Source organism: Diceros bicornis, chromosome 33, assembly GCF_020826845.1.
Source record: "Diceros bicornis minor isolate mBicDic1 chromosome 33, mDicBic1.mat.cur, whole genome shotgun sequence".
Classification (NCBI taxonomy): domain Eukaryota; kingdom Metazoa; phylum Chordata; class Mammalia; order Perissodactyla; family Rhinocerotidae; genus Diceros; species Diceros bicornis.
In genome coordinates this window covers 34,215,667-34,229,364 of record NC_080772.1, presented here as the reverse complement: position 1 = coordinate 34,229,364, position 13,698 = coordinate 34,215,667, and positions in this window count along the sequence as shown.

The window sequence follows — 13,698 nt, the reverse complement described above, 5'->3', positions numbered from 1 at the left end:
CTTTGTATTTCTGTGGTATCTGTCATAATTTCTCCTCTTTCATTTCTATTTTATTTATTTGAGCCTTCTGTCTTTTTTTCTTAGTGAGTCTGGCTAACAGTTTGTCAATTTTGTTTATCTTCTCAAAGAACCATCTCTTTGTTTCATTAATCCTTTCTACTGTTTTCTTAGTCTCTATTTCATTTATTTCTGCTCTAATATTTATTATTTCCCTCCTTCTGCTGATTTTGGGCTTTTTTTATTCTTCTTTTTCTTGTTCTGTTAGGTTCAGTTTAAGATTACTTATTTGAGATTTTTCTTGTTTGTTGAGGTGGGCCTGTATTGCTATGAATTTCCCTCTTATAACCACTTTTGCTGCATCCCATAGGAGTTGGTATGTTTTATTTTCATTTTCATTTGTGTCCAGGCAGTGTTTAATTTCTCCTTTGATTTGTTCATTGACCCACATGCTTGTGACATTCGCAGCTTTTATCTTGCAGTTGATTTCTAGTTTCATAGCATTGTGGTCAGAAAAGATGCTTGAGATGATTCAATCTTCTTAAATTCATTGAGGCTTGCCTTGTTTCCCAATATATGGTCTATCTTTGGGAATGATTCATGTGCACTTGAGAAGGATGTGTATTCTGCTGTTTTTGGATGGGATGCTCTCTATATATCTATTAAGTCCATCTGATCAAGCATTTCATTTAAATCCACTATTTCCTTGTTGACTTTATGTCTGGATGATCTATCTATTGATGCAAGTGGGGTGTTAAGGTCCCCTACTATTATTGTGTTGCTCTTGATGTCTCTCTTTAGATCTGTTAATAGTTGTTTTATGTACTTTGGTGTGTTTATATTAATAAGTGTTATGTCCTTTTGGTGGAATGTCCCTTTTATCATTATATACTGCCCCTCGTGGTCTCTCATTGTATTTTTTAACCTGAAGTCTGCTTTGTCTAATATAAGTATCTCAACACCTGCTTTCTTTTGTTTGCCATTAGCTTGGAGTATCGTCTTCCATCCTTTCACTCTGACCCTATGTTTGTCCTTAGGGCTGAGATGTGTTTCCTGGAGGCAGCATATTGTTGGGTCTTATTTTTTAATACATCCAGCTACTTTGTGTTTTTTTACTGGAAAATTAAATCCATTTACATTTAGAGAGATTATTGATATATGAGGGCTTAGTACTGCCATTTTATCTCTTGTTTTCCGGTTGTTCTATGTTTCTGTTCTTTTTCTTCTTTGTATTTCTGACTGCCATTTGATTTTGGTGGTTTTCTGTGGAAGTTTCCTCTTTTTGTATGAATTGTGGCTCTGTTCTTCTTTTTTTTTTTCGTGAGGAAGATTGGCCCTGAGCTATCATCTGTTGCCAATCTTCCTCTTTTTGCTTGAGGAAGACTGTCCATGAGCTAACATCTGTGTGGATATTCCTCCACTTTGCATGTGTGATGCCACCAGAGCATGGCTTGAGCAGTGTGTAGGTTTGTGCCTGCCATCCAAATCTTTGAAGCCCGGGCTACAGAAGCAGATTGTGTGAACTTAAGCACTACGCCACCAGGTGGGCCCCACTGCTCTGATTTTTTGTTGAGTGGTTACCATGAAGTTTGTATAAAAGATCTCATAAGTGAGACAGTCCATTTTCTCCTAGCCTTTTATCTTCATTAGCCTAAGCAGATTTCATCCCTTTCCTCTTCCCCTTCTGAGTTAATTGTTGTCACAAATTATTCTGTTTTGTGTTGTGAGTTTGTGAGTAAGCTGATGTGTTTATAGTTATTTTGATTCTTTACTTCCCTTTATCTTTTAAGTTATAATTGAGTATTTTATTCCCTGTTCTGACAGATAGCTGCAGTTTTCTGATTTGTCTATCTATTTATCTCCTTGCTCAAAGCTTTGTAGACTTTTGCCTTTTTGCTTTTGGTGTGAGGGCATCTTTAGTCATTTCTTGTATGGGAGGTCTAGTGGTAATGAACTCCCTCAACTTTTGTTTATCCAAGAAAGCTTTTATTTCTCTATCATATCTGAAGGAAAGTCTCACTGGGTAGAGTATTCTTGGCTAAAAGTTTTTGTCCTTCAGTGTTTTGAACATATCATTCCATTCTCTCCTAGCCTGTAAGGGTTCTGGGGAGAAATCTGCTGAAAGGCTGATAGGGGTTCCTTTGGAGGTTATTTTCTTCTGCCTTGCTGCCCTTAATATTTTATGTTTGTCATTGACTTTCGCCAGTTTTACTATTATATGCCTTGGAGAAGGTCTTTTAGCATTCACGTATTTAGGTATTCTATTAACTTCATGTGTTTGTAAATCCAGTTCCTTCCAAAGGTTTGAGAAGCTCTCAGCTATTATTTCTTTGAACAAGCTCTCTACTCTTTTCTCCCTCTCTTCTCGCTCTGGAATACTTATGATCCTTATGTCGCTTTTCTTAATTGAGTCAGATATTGTCAAAGAATTCCTTGATGTTTTTAATATCATAGTTCGCTCTCCTCCTACACCTGTAGCATTTTTATATTTCTAACTTCTAGCTCACTAAAGCTTTCCTCTGTAACATCAGCTCTATTTTTAAGGATTCTAGATTATTTTTTATTTCATTAGTGGTGTTCTTCAGATCCAGAATTTCCTCTTGTTTTTTTTAATAGTTTCAATCTCTTTTGTGAAGTATTCCTTCTTCTTATTAATTTTATTCCTGAGCTCATTGAACTGTCTCTCTCATTTTTCTTGTAACTTGTTGAATTTCTTCATGACAACTATTTTAAATTCTCTGTCATTTAGATTGTAAATTTCTGTGCCTTCAGGATTGGTTTCTGGAGAATTGTCGTTTTCCTTCTAGTCTGAATTGTTGCTGTAGTTTTTCATGGTGTTTGATGAACTAATCTTTTGTCAGCACGTTTGTGATAGCATTAGGTCATTACTACATTAGGTAGTATTAGGCAGATTCCACATGCTACCACTAGAGGGAAGCAGGAGCTGAGTTTCTGATCCCACTCCATCCACTGGAAGTTGTAGGGGTGCTATGGGTGGTTGCGTTGGCCTGGAGAGTGTTCGGTCACATGTGTAGACAGTGCTCGGTGAGCAGGGATTCCTTGCAGGGACTGAGCCTGGGTCACTCTTTGGGGTTGCAGCAGTACATAGGGCTCCCCCACTGCCGGGAAAGCGATCATCAGTGGGATAAGCGCTGCCACCACCTCTTCGCACAGTTTCCCTGGGGTGCGTTCTCACTTTTGGGGTGCAGTGGTACTATGGGCACTTGCCTGGGCTGGGAATGTGCTCGCCTGGCACATAGATCTGCTGCTGCCTCTTCTTGCAGTCCCTCTAGCTGCTGTGCTTGGTGGGAGGGGCTTCCTCATGGGGACTGAACCAGGGCCACCCCGTGGGGCCACAGGGGCATGGTGGGCTCCCCCACTGCCTAGGAAGCAACCACGAGTGGGCTAAGGTCTGCTGCCACCTCTTCCTACAGTTGCCCCCGGGGTGGGTTCCCACTTGTGGGGTGCAGCGGTACTGTGGGTGCTGGTGCCAGGCTGGAAAGTCTTCGTGCACATGCACAGGGCTGCCAGGGAAGGTCAGGGAGTGCTCATCTATCGCCACCACTTCCTGGAGAGTCAGTCCATCCACCCTCAGACGTGTAGCTGTGTGGGTCTCTCAGGCATTGTGCTGTGCTGTGTGGGTTTCCTCTGTTGATCAATGAATGTCCACTTAGTCGTAGTTCAAAGAGGGAGAGATAAAGGGAACAGCTCACTCCGCCATGTTGCTGACATGACTCTCAACACTTGTTATTTCTTGTCTTGGTAATTATAGCCATTCTGACGGGTGTGAGGTGATATCTCACTGTAGTTTTGATTTGCATTTCCCTAACATTTAGTGATATTGAACATCTTTTCATGTGACTGTAGAGATGAAATTTTTTAAGAAGATGTTTTGTTTTTTGTGTGTTTATGAGTTAGAAGCACATAGCCTCTGTGAAGCAGAAGCAGAAAACAGCAATTATATGGAAAATATAAGCTAAAAAAATACTGAAAAGAATGAATTTCAAAGTCAGTGGCTAAGATGAAAATAGGGGTGAAATGAATTAAAAGAAAAGATGGACAACAGACACAAACTATTCCCAACCAGGGAAGCTCTATCCCCTCCGGAGGCTAAGCTGACACCATGTGGCTCAATATATCACGTCCTTAACATAGACCACATGCCATGGCCCAAAGCCCTCATGGAAACAAAGACATTCTTATCAGACAGGGCATTCCAGGGGCTCAGAGGCTACCTTCTATGAGCTGGGGGCAAGTGCCAAGCCTGTCTTTATAATGTACAAGGTGTACACCACCCAGACTTACTAAGTTAATCCTTTACTGTGCACATAATGCATTAATTGATGGCTTAAGGAGTGAAAATCCTTCTTTGCCATTACCTTGTTGATGTAATTAGGTCATTTCTATGTTTTTGTTTTTTTTTAATCTTTTGAAAACGCAAGCAAAGCTTGAATGTCCTGGTATGTAGGTGTGCAAATTTTCTTCTGTTGAGTATTAGAAGTGGTGAGCTGGATCAAAAGCACACACATTTAAAATTTTGGTTGACATTTCTTTATCATTTGATAAGTTGAGTTTTCTCAAGCAGGAACACAGTATTTCCATTTACTCTTTTGTTCTTTAGCCTAACTTTAATAATTTTTTATATAAGGAGGGAATGTTTAAGTTTTTCACTCTCATTTCTTATTACAAATTTGACCTTTATCCAATACATCTTATAATTATTTATCTCTATTTTACTGATATAAGAAAAGTACTTTTATTAAATGTTGATTTTTTTTTTTTTAATGAGGAGATCCGCCCTGTGCTAACATCTGCCAATCCTCTTTTTGTTTGCTGAGGAAGACTGGCCCTGGGCTAACATCCATGCCCGTCTTCCTCCACTTTATATGGGACGCCGCCACAACATGGCTTGCCAAGCTGTCTGTCGGTGTGTGCCTGGGATCCGAACCGGCAAACACTGGGCCGCTGCAATGGTGTGCGTGCACTTGACTGCTTGCACCACCGGGCCAGCCCCTAACTGTTGATTTTTAAAACAGTTTTTTTAACTCTCTTATTATTTATAATAATTTTCAATTAGTTGTCTTTGATTTTCTAGATGCACGGATATATCATTTGTAAGTAAAAGCAATGTATTTTATTCTTTTCCTATACTTGTACCATCTGTTACTTTTCTCACCTTATTCCACTGACGTGACCTTTCAGAACAAAATGAACTAGAAGCGTCCTTCATCATCTTATTCCTGATTTTCCTTCACAATAACCACAATATTTGCCATAGTTTTCTGGTAGGAAGTCTTAATCAAGATGAAGACTTTTCTTCCTTTTTCTGATTTATTAAATTTTTCCTACTAAGCATAATTGTTAAATTTTTGTCCAAAGCTTTTACTGTTTTATCAAGATGTCTATATATTTTCTTATTCCTTAAAACTATCAAGTAGTCACATACGATATTGAATTCCTAAAGCAGAATTCTCCTTTCCCAGAATGAAATCTAGTATTAATATACTGTACTATTTTGTTTGGTGATATATTATATTTATGGTTATGAATCTATTACTTTAAAAATGTTTTTCAAAACCTGATAATAATGAAAAGTGATTTAAAATGAAAAGGATTTAAAACACTGGTGAACAAAAAGTCGAAGAAAGCATTGTCTCTCTTGGAAAACATACATAATAAAAGCCAAATTTACGACTTGTAAATAATAAAACAAAGTGTCAGGGCTTGGGCCAATTAGATAAATTATGTCAGTAAGTTTAAATGATAAATCTCTTATTTTAGAAGGCACACAATTTCATATTGATTTTTTAAAAATACAACTAAAGGTCTTTAGAGAGACTCTTCAAAAATAAAACATATAATTATAAATAAAAGATAGGCAAAAAATTATTAGACGAAGAAAAAAAATCGCCCTAAGAGCAACACCTCCCACACTGAGCACTTTGTATGTGTAAGGTGGTTCACGTATATTATCTACCTTGATTGTCAGAACAATCTGGCTAGCTAGGTATTTATTATTATTATTTTACAAATAAAAAAATTGAGGTCTAGCGGAATAAACTCTTAATGGCAGAAGAGTACGTGGACCAGCTGAAATGAAAACTTGGGACTATTTAACTCAAAGCTCATAATTTTTCTATTTCTTCTTTCTTCTCACTATCTCTCTTAGTCAGATCAGGCTGCTATAACAAAATACCGTAGACTGGGTGGCTTAAATAGCAAAAGTTATTTCTCACAGTTCTGACTGATTCCATTCTTGGTAAGGGCCTTTGGGGGTGGATAGGGAGAGAAGAGAGAGAGGAGAAGCGAAGGAGAGAGAGAGAATTCAGCTCTCCAGTGTCTCTTCTTATAGGGACACTCACTAACGCCATCATGATGGCCCCACTCTCATGAGCCCATCTAAACCTACTTATCTCCCAAAGGTCCCATCTCCAAACAACATTGCAATGGGGAGTAGGGCTTCCACATGTGAATTTTGAGAGGACACAATCATTCCATCCTTAACATTATCCTACACTGATAACCAGTGTCTCTACTTAGAAACACAAGACTGGGCCTGAGGAAACAGGAAAACGCAGGCAGTAAAAATCCTAGCTTAATGTGGACGTTAATACAGTTCAGGCGCTAGATATGGGAGAGAAAAAGGTACAGAAGGCAGAAAATTTAGTACATTTTCAAGCAACTGATGTAGCATGGACTTGATTTTATCTCTGGGTAATCAAAATGATTGGATCCATGCCACAGACCTGAATAGTAAAAGGTAAAATTATTTTAATATGCATAGCTTATGTACAGACACCATGACTCAATATGCCAAACCTTGGTCTCATAGACAGGATCTGTTCTCAGACATAACTATAGCTTTCATACACTTCTTGTTATTTGAACTGTAATTCTGTTTCCCAGGAAACTGGGCACTGGAGTTATCAAATATTCTAGTGTTATCAAAATAAACTTCTAAATCACTGTTTTAATTATTGAAATTATTTTAGCTAATTCATTTTTAAAGGAATCTCTAAAATTTCTTTCCAATAGATTTTTCAACTTGGAAATAGATTTTTAAAAACATAATGTGTTGGCCATTCAAAATTATACATTTCAATTTTACATTACAACCAATTTAAGTGCATATTTACATTGTAAAATGTGGATTGAAAAACACCAAAAGGGCTCAGATGATTCTGATTCAGTACAACGAGAATTCTCTCTGACTGTTTACATTGGCAGTTCCTCATCTCTTTCAAAGTAATATTGGAATCTCATTCTTTTCTGGATGATAAATTATCGCAATATCAGAATGTTTATACAGCATGTGTTATTTCATTCTTGAGGTGCAAAGGGAAAAATGACAATATTTTTATTGCATCAGTATGGAGTATGGAACTAGTTGTCAGGAAGGCTGATTGAAGAAATGGTCTTATTTCGAATCCATTTAAAGTGACTTTGCAAAGGCTGAGCTATAAACATGAAATGACCAGAACACAATAAAGCCAATGTGACTATTTTAGCCATCTCAATAATAGATTCCAATGGCAGCTGCTGATGCAATTGGGCAATCATCAGCATCTATCCTTAGGACAGCCCACATGATTGGACTGGCGATACCCCATCAGGTTGTAGTGTGTAAAGGTGCCTGTGTGTATTCGCCTGTATGTATATACACATTATATACCTTATTTGTCATCATCAAATATGGAGGTCGGTAGGATAGTTTGAGTTTTTGCCAAGCAACAAGCTCCTGTTGAATTATTATACCAATGGCAGAATTTGGGAAAGGGTCAGATTTTTCAAATGTAAATGAATCAGGCAAAGCATCTGTCTCCAGGAAGACACCCTAGATTTGAAATACATTTTTTTCTACAATTTTGGTGATTGTTTTGATAGCCATTAATAAAAACACAGATTTACCAAATTAAAATAAAATCAGATAATACCACCTGGTGCTATGGCAACAACTTAAAACACATTTTTATATCCTAAATAATTGCATTTTGAAATAAAAGGAGAAAAATTGCAATATTTTATTTTTTTAGTGTTTCAAGCATGTGAAATGCAGCAAAGCTTAGGTGAAGAAATACTAAGATTATTAATAGAACCGGGGTACCTTATATTTTAAAAGATGTGGAAGTTAAAATGTCACAAACTGCATCATTGTGATGACATATGTTTATTAGCGGCATCATTTTCCCATGTTAAGGTGGCAGAGAATATTGGATTTCATGCATTTGAGGACTTACATTTTATGTATTTTCATTCCCCAAATTGTGTTTCACAGAACATACTGCTATGAGAAGTTCTGTAAAAAAGGTAATCTATGGTTAAATAACGTTGAAAAACACTGCATTCTCTGTCCTCACCTTGGAAAGTCACAAGGAACATTAAGATGTTAAAGGCTCTGAGAAGTACAATAATGAAAACTTGTTAGTTCAATGACTAGTTCTCAAACTTATTTAATTATCACATATTTTTTAAACATAACATTACATAAACATAAATGTAGAACAGACTTTGGAAAACGCTGATATAAAGAATAATCTTATTAATTTCTAGGATATGAAAATATTACATATTAACATCTTGTAAGCAAAGAAAATCATGACTAGCAGAGGTATTAAAAGTAAGAAATTATAACCTTACATTAGGTTCTGTAATCTTTTCTTCGGCATTCTGTCAGATAGTCTTCCAGCATGTTCTTTGAAGCTTCCTCTGAAGCACAACTCACAGTTACTCCCTGATATCTGCCTTTTGCCATCCCTGGACAGCTCTGATTCTTAGTTTGGTTGTTTCTAAAGTTGAGTTGGAATATATCTCTCCATGGCTTCTCCCTAGTCCTAACTGTACTGTCCGTTCAGAGGTGTGGGTGATTCAGGAGAAATATCACCCAAGAAAGTGGGTCAATGGTTATTCTCAACTTTTGTTGGTTAGGGGGTTGGGTTAGAAAAAGCCTATCCAAGATGGAGTAGCAAAAGATATGGGAAGCTTGTTCAGTGCATCCCTGTAGAAGAGGGGCTAACGGGAATCAGGAAATGCTCCCCAGTGGAAAAGGAAAGATGACGTCTTCCAAATTAAAGTTGGCTGGAGGTGAGCAGAGACTGGTTTCTTTAGCTAGGCAGGAGTCTCTCTAGCCTCAAACTTTAATGAACCTATTAATTACTTGGTGATTTTATCAAAATGCAGCTTCTGATTCACTAGGTTGAGGTTGGGTCCAAGATTCTGAATTTCTAAAATTCTTCTATGTGATGCCAATGCTGCAGGTCCTCTGACCTCACCTTGAACAGCAAAGCTCTAGGAGACCTGCAATGCTCACTGGATGAGGAGAGCGAGAATCTATTGATTCAAGTTAGTTTGGGCAGAGTTTTCCAAACTTGCTTTATCACAAGAATCACCTGGAGGTTCTTCTTATAAGTATGGATTCCCACTTCCAATTTCATATGTACTAAATAATACTTTTCAGGAAAAAGGCCTAGACTTTTATTTTTTATTTCTAGTAAATACCCTAGGTGGTTCTTATGATTAGCAAGTTTGCAAAACCTGGAGTTAATGCAGCGTTTTTCCGAGTTGATCTTCAGCTCACAGGCAAGCTGAGTTCATAAGGATCTGCTCTCCTGAGGGGCTGATCAGAAATGAGCTTGGATATTCGCGCTAAATGTTAGAGTTCAAATCTCCCCAGGACTCTGCTGCGCCAGGCTTGTGAGTCACTGACTGTGCATGCTATTTGTTGATGGATGTTCTCCAGACTTTATAGAAGATGTTTAATATTCTAATCGGCCTAGATTCACCCAAGTAAGAGTGCTAAAAGCAGTGCCTCCCTGAGGTCACTGTGGTTATAACAGTAGTAATTAGTGAAAGGGCTGAGAGAAAGGGCTCCCTGAGGAGAGCCGGGCCTTTACCAACTCCATTTATCTGAGAGGTTTGCATGTCAGAATGTTTTAATGAGACAGAAAAGATTTTTATGTTAGCAACTCTGGCTAACTTGCTGAGTTTAGAGTAGAATTTTATTCTTCACTGGGAACTGGTCAGGATTGGGGGATAGTTATAATGTGGGAAACGAAACTTCTTTGTATATTTGAAAAGACACGTACTTTTGAGTTGTATAGATTTGGTGTTGGCTGTTTCTTAATGATGATAGTAATAGTAATAACAACTAATAGTTATTCAGTGCTTACTGTGAACCAGGCCCTGATCTAGGTGCTGTACAGCTATTTTCATGATCTTAAGAAAGGGACTTAATCCAGCCACATTCTTTCAGTTTTCTATTTTGGTTTCCAAACCATTATTTAATCTCCCTTGTTATTAATATCCCTAAATTATTGAATACAAAAACTGTCCTGAGTGACATTATCTTCAATGTCGGTGGCCTCTGTACCATGGCAGATGCAGTTCTGTAATCTCCTCAGTTTCAGTTGATCCTTGCCTCCATTTCACCTTGTCCAGCTACTCCAGACCCTGGACCCAGAGCTGTTGCACTTTAGATATTTCTAAACTCCATCACCCATCTTTAGGCCTAAACTTTTGTATGTTTACCTCAAACGTGACCTTGCCATACAGGTCCTTTTACTTTATAGCTACGGTTTCATAATTCCTTTATTTTCCTCCATTCTATCCGGACACTTCTGGCTTCCTTCCTTAACAAACCTAGATCTTTGTTTTTCATTTTCACTACGTCTCATCAGATTCTTCTATTGCACCCCGTTGGCGTCATCATTGCTAGATAATCCTATGATCTCCTCGTCTTCTCGGCTTGGGCAGCTGAGTACTAACACAGAATCCCACATGACCAGGTAGAGTAGTGTGATTATCTATTGAGGAGGTCCAATCTCCACAGGGGTGTGAATATACCCAACAATCCTCTCCCTCTCTCATGGGCTGCTCACTGGAACGTTACTCATGGGAATGATTCCAAAACTTGATTGCTATTTTTAAGGATTCTTAAGCCTGCCTGTGTTTTTGAGTCACCTAGGGAGATTTATTTTCTGACGCTTAGGCTCACACCAAAACAATTAAATAAGAATCTGAAGGTTGGGCCCAAGCAACAGTGTTTTCAAAGAAACCTTCCAAGTTAATTGTAACATGCAGCCTTGGCTAACACCACTGCTGTCATGCAACTCCCAATGTCTCTTGTTTTCAGCAGAAAGATTTTATCTCCTAATCGTTTCCAAAATATTGAGGCTATCACACTTGAATTCTGTGTTTCTTTCCCTCAACTCCTGTAAATTTACACGTATCAGCACTCGTTCTAATCGCTTTCTATTTTCAGAAAGGAAATCCTTGGTCTTGTCAGTGCCCATTCCTCCCAATTCCCGAACCTTTCCAAATGGTTCGGGAAACCATTTATTCTTATTCTCTGTGTCAGTTACTGTGTCTTTGTCTTTGTGTCTGTCTCATCTTTCTTTGCCTCTATCCCTCTCTTTATCTGTTTCTGACTTTCTACGTGCACAAGAGTCTGTGTGTATGCCTCTCTCTATCTTCATGTCTCCCTGTGTCTTTCTCTATAGCTTTGGGCCTGTGTATGTGGCGCTCTGTGTCTTTTCTCAGTGTCTTTATGCCTCTATCTGTTTTTCTGTTTCTCTGTCTTTCTGTGTCTCTTTCTCTGAGTTTGTTTCTCTGTGTGTCTCTGTTTCTGTGTGTATCTGCTTATTTCTATCTGTGGTCTTTGTCTCTCTTTCTCTCTCTCTCTGTCTCTTCCTTCTTTCCTCTCATCGCTCTTCCTCTTCAACTCCAGTGCTATCACTCTCCTCTGCTTCTGTCTCTATATCCTTGTTCATATCCACCTCTCTCCAATCTTTATCTCTCTATTAGCTCCTTTTCTTAAGCACGTAGGTATATCTCTCCCATTGAAAAAATACAAGCCTTATATGATTCTGAATCTCCTTCTACTTTCTCCTCGTCTAAAATTCTAGAAAGGATAATGTAACATGACTATTTCCACTTCTTACTTCATCCACTTTTCCATAAACTTCAAACTGACTTTTATCCCTACTCTGCCACTAAAACTGTTCTCCGATGACCTCTAATTACTAGATCTAATACAGATCTTCTTTGACTTACGATGGGGTTACGTCCCAATAAACCCATCATAAGTTGAATATATCATAAGTCAAAAACGCATTTAATACACCTAACCTACAGAACATCATAGCCTAGGCTAGCCCACCTTAAATGTGCTCAGAATGCTTACATTAGCCTATAGTTGGGCAAAATCATCTAACACAAAGCCTATTTTACAATAAAATGTTGACTATCTCATATAATTTACTGAGTACTGTACTGAAAGTGAAAACAGAATGGTCGTATGGGTACAGACTGGTTGTAAGTGTAGTGGTTGTTTACCCTCATGATGGCGTGGCTGACTGGAAGTTGCGGCTCAGTGCTGCTGCCTAGCACCACGAGAGAGTATTGTACCACCTATCGCTGGCCCAGGAAAAGATCAAAATTCAAAATTCGAAGTACGATTCCTACTGAATGCGTATCACTTTAGCACCATGGTAAAGTGGAAAAATAGTAAGTTGAACCATCGTAAGTGGGGGACCATCTATAGTCACACCTGTTTATTAGGTCAAGCGGTACCTTAATTCTCTAGGAATGTTGACCTGTTAACCAACCCTTAAATTAAAAAGAATGTTCTTTCTTCTTTTGGCTTCCTGACATAATTCTCTTATGATTCTTCTACACTTATGATAATTGTGTTTCATTTTTTTCAGCCTCTTCTTTCTATGTCTTATACTTATATATTGGTGTTTCCCAGATGTGGTAGATTGAAAAATATGACCACAATATTTTGCAGCTTCTTATCAAAAGTAGTAGAGTATATTTCCCCTCCCCAATCTGAGCTAGCTTTGTGTCTTGCTTACACCAAGAGAATGTGGTAGAAGTGACATTGTTGAGATCTGGAGCCTAGGCCTCGAGACACTGCAGAGTCAGCCTTCACTCTCTTGAAATGTTGAGAAGCATCCTGTGATAAAAGATTTCTTAGAAAATAGAGCCCAGTCGACTCACGTGTTTCACCTGAGACCAGCGTCCAGGTGATCTGTAAGTTAAATGCAGCCACATGAGTGAGCCCAGGCAAGATTGCCGGAAGAAAAATATAGCTAACCCACAGAGATTTGAAAAGCATCTTATCATTTTTGTTTTAATCCATTTTGGGATGGTTTTACCTGTGGCAATAAAAAAGTTATACACCAGAATTCCTACTGTTGCTAATTTCTCTTCACATTCTTAAACTATCCCTAAATGTTCTAACTACAATGTTAGGACAACTTTCAGTGTTCTAACTACATTCTTTAGGTTTAGAGCCACAAATTTATTTTTTCAGCTCTAACATCTCTTGAAGGTCCCAAAGCCATAAGTCTAAATTTTAATGTCAATAATTCAATGTCCCACAATTACCTCTAACTCAAAACATCTAAAAAGTAAACAATACCATATGCTTTCTAATTGATGTATTGGCACCACTACTCACCCAGTTACCCAACTGTAAAACCGGTGGGTCATTCTCAAGTCCTATTTTTCCTCGGAATCCTCATCTAATTAATATCCCAGAATGAATCTAGCCTATTAAATATTTCCTAAATAGCTCCCTTCCTTCCATCATTTCTGGTTTTCACTACTCAGACGTTTGCCATCTCTTGCCTGGACTATTAATATTAACCTATTGACTGGTTTCACTGGCTTTAGCCTCAGACCTCCTCAAATTTTTTCTGC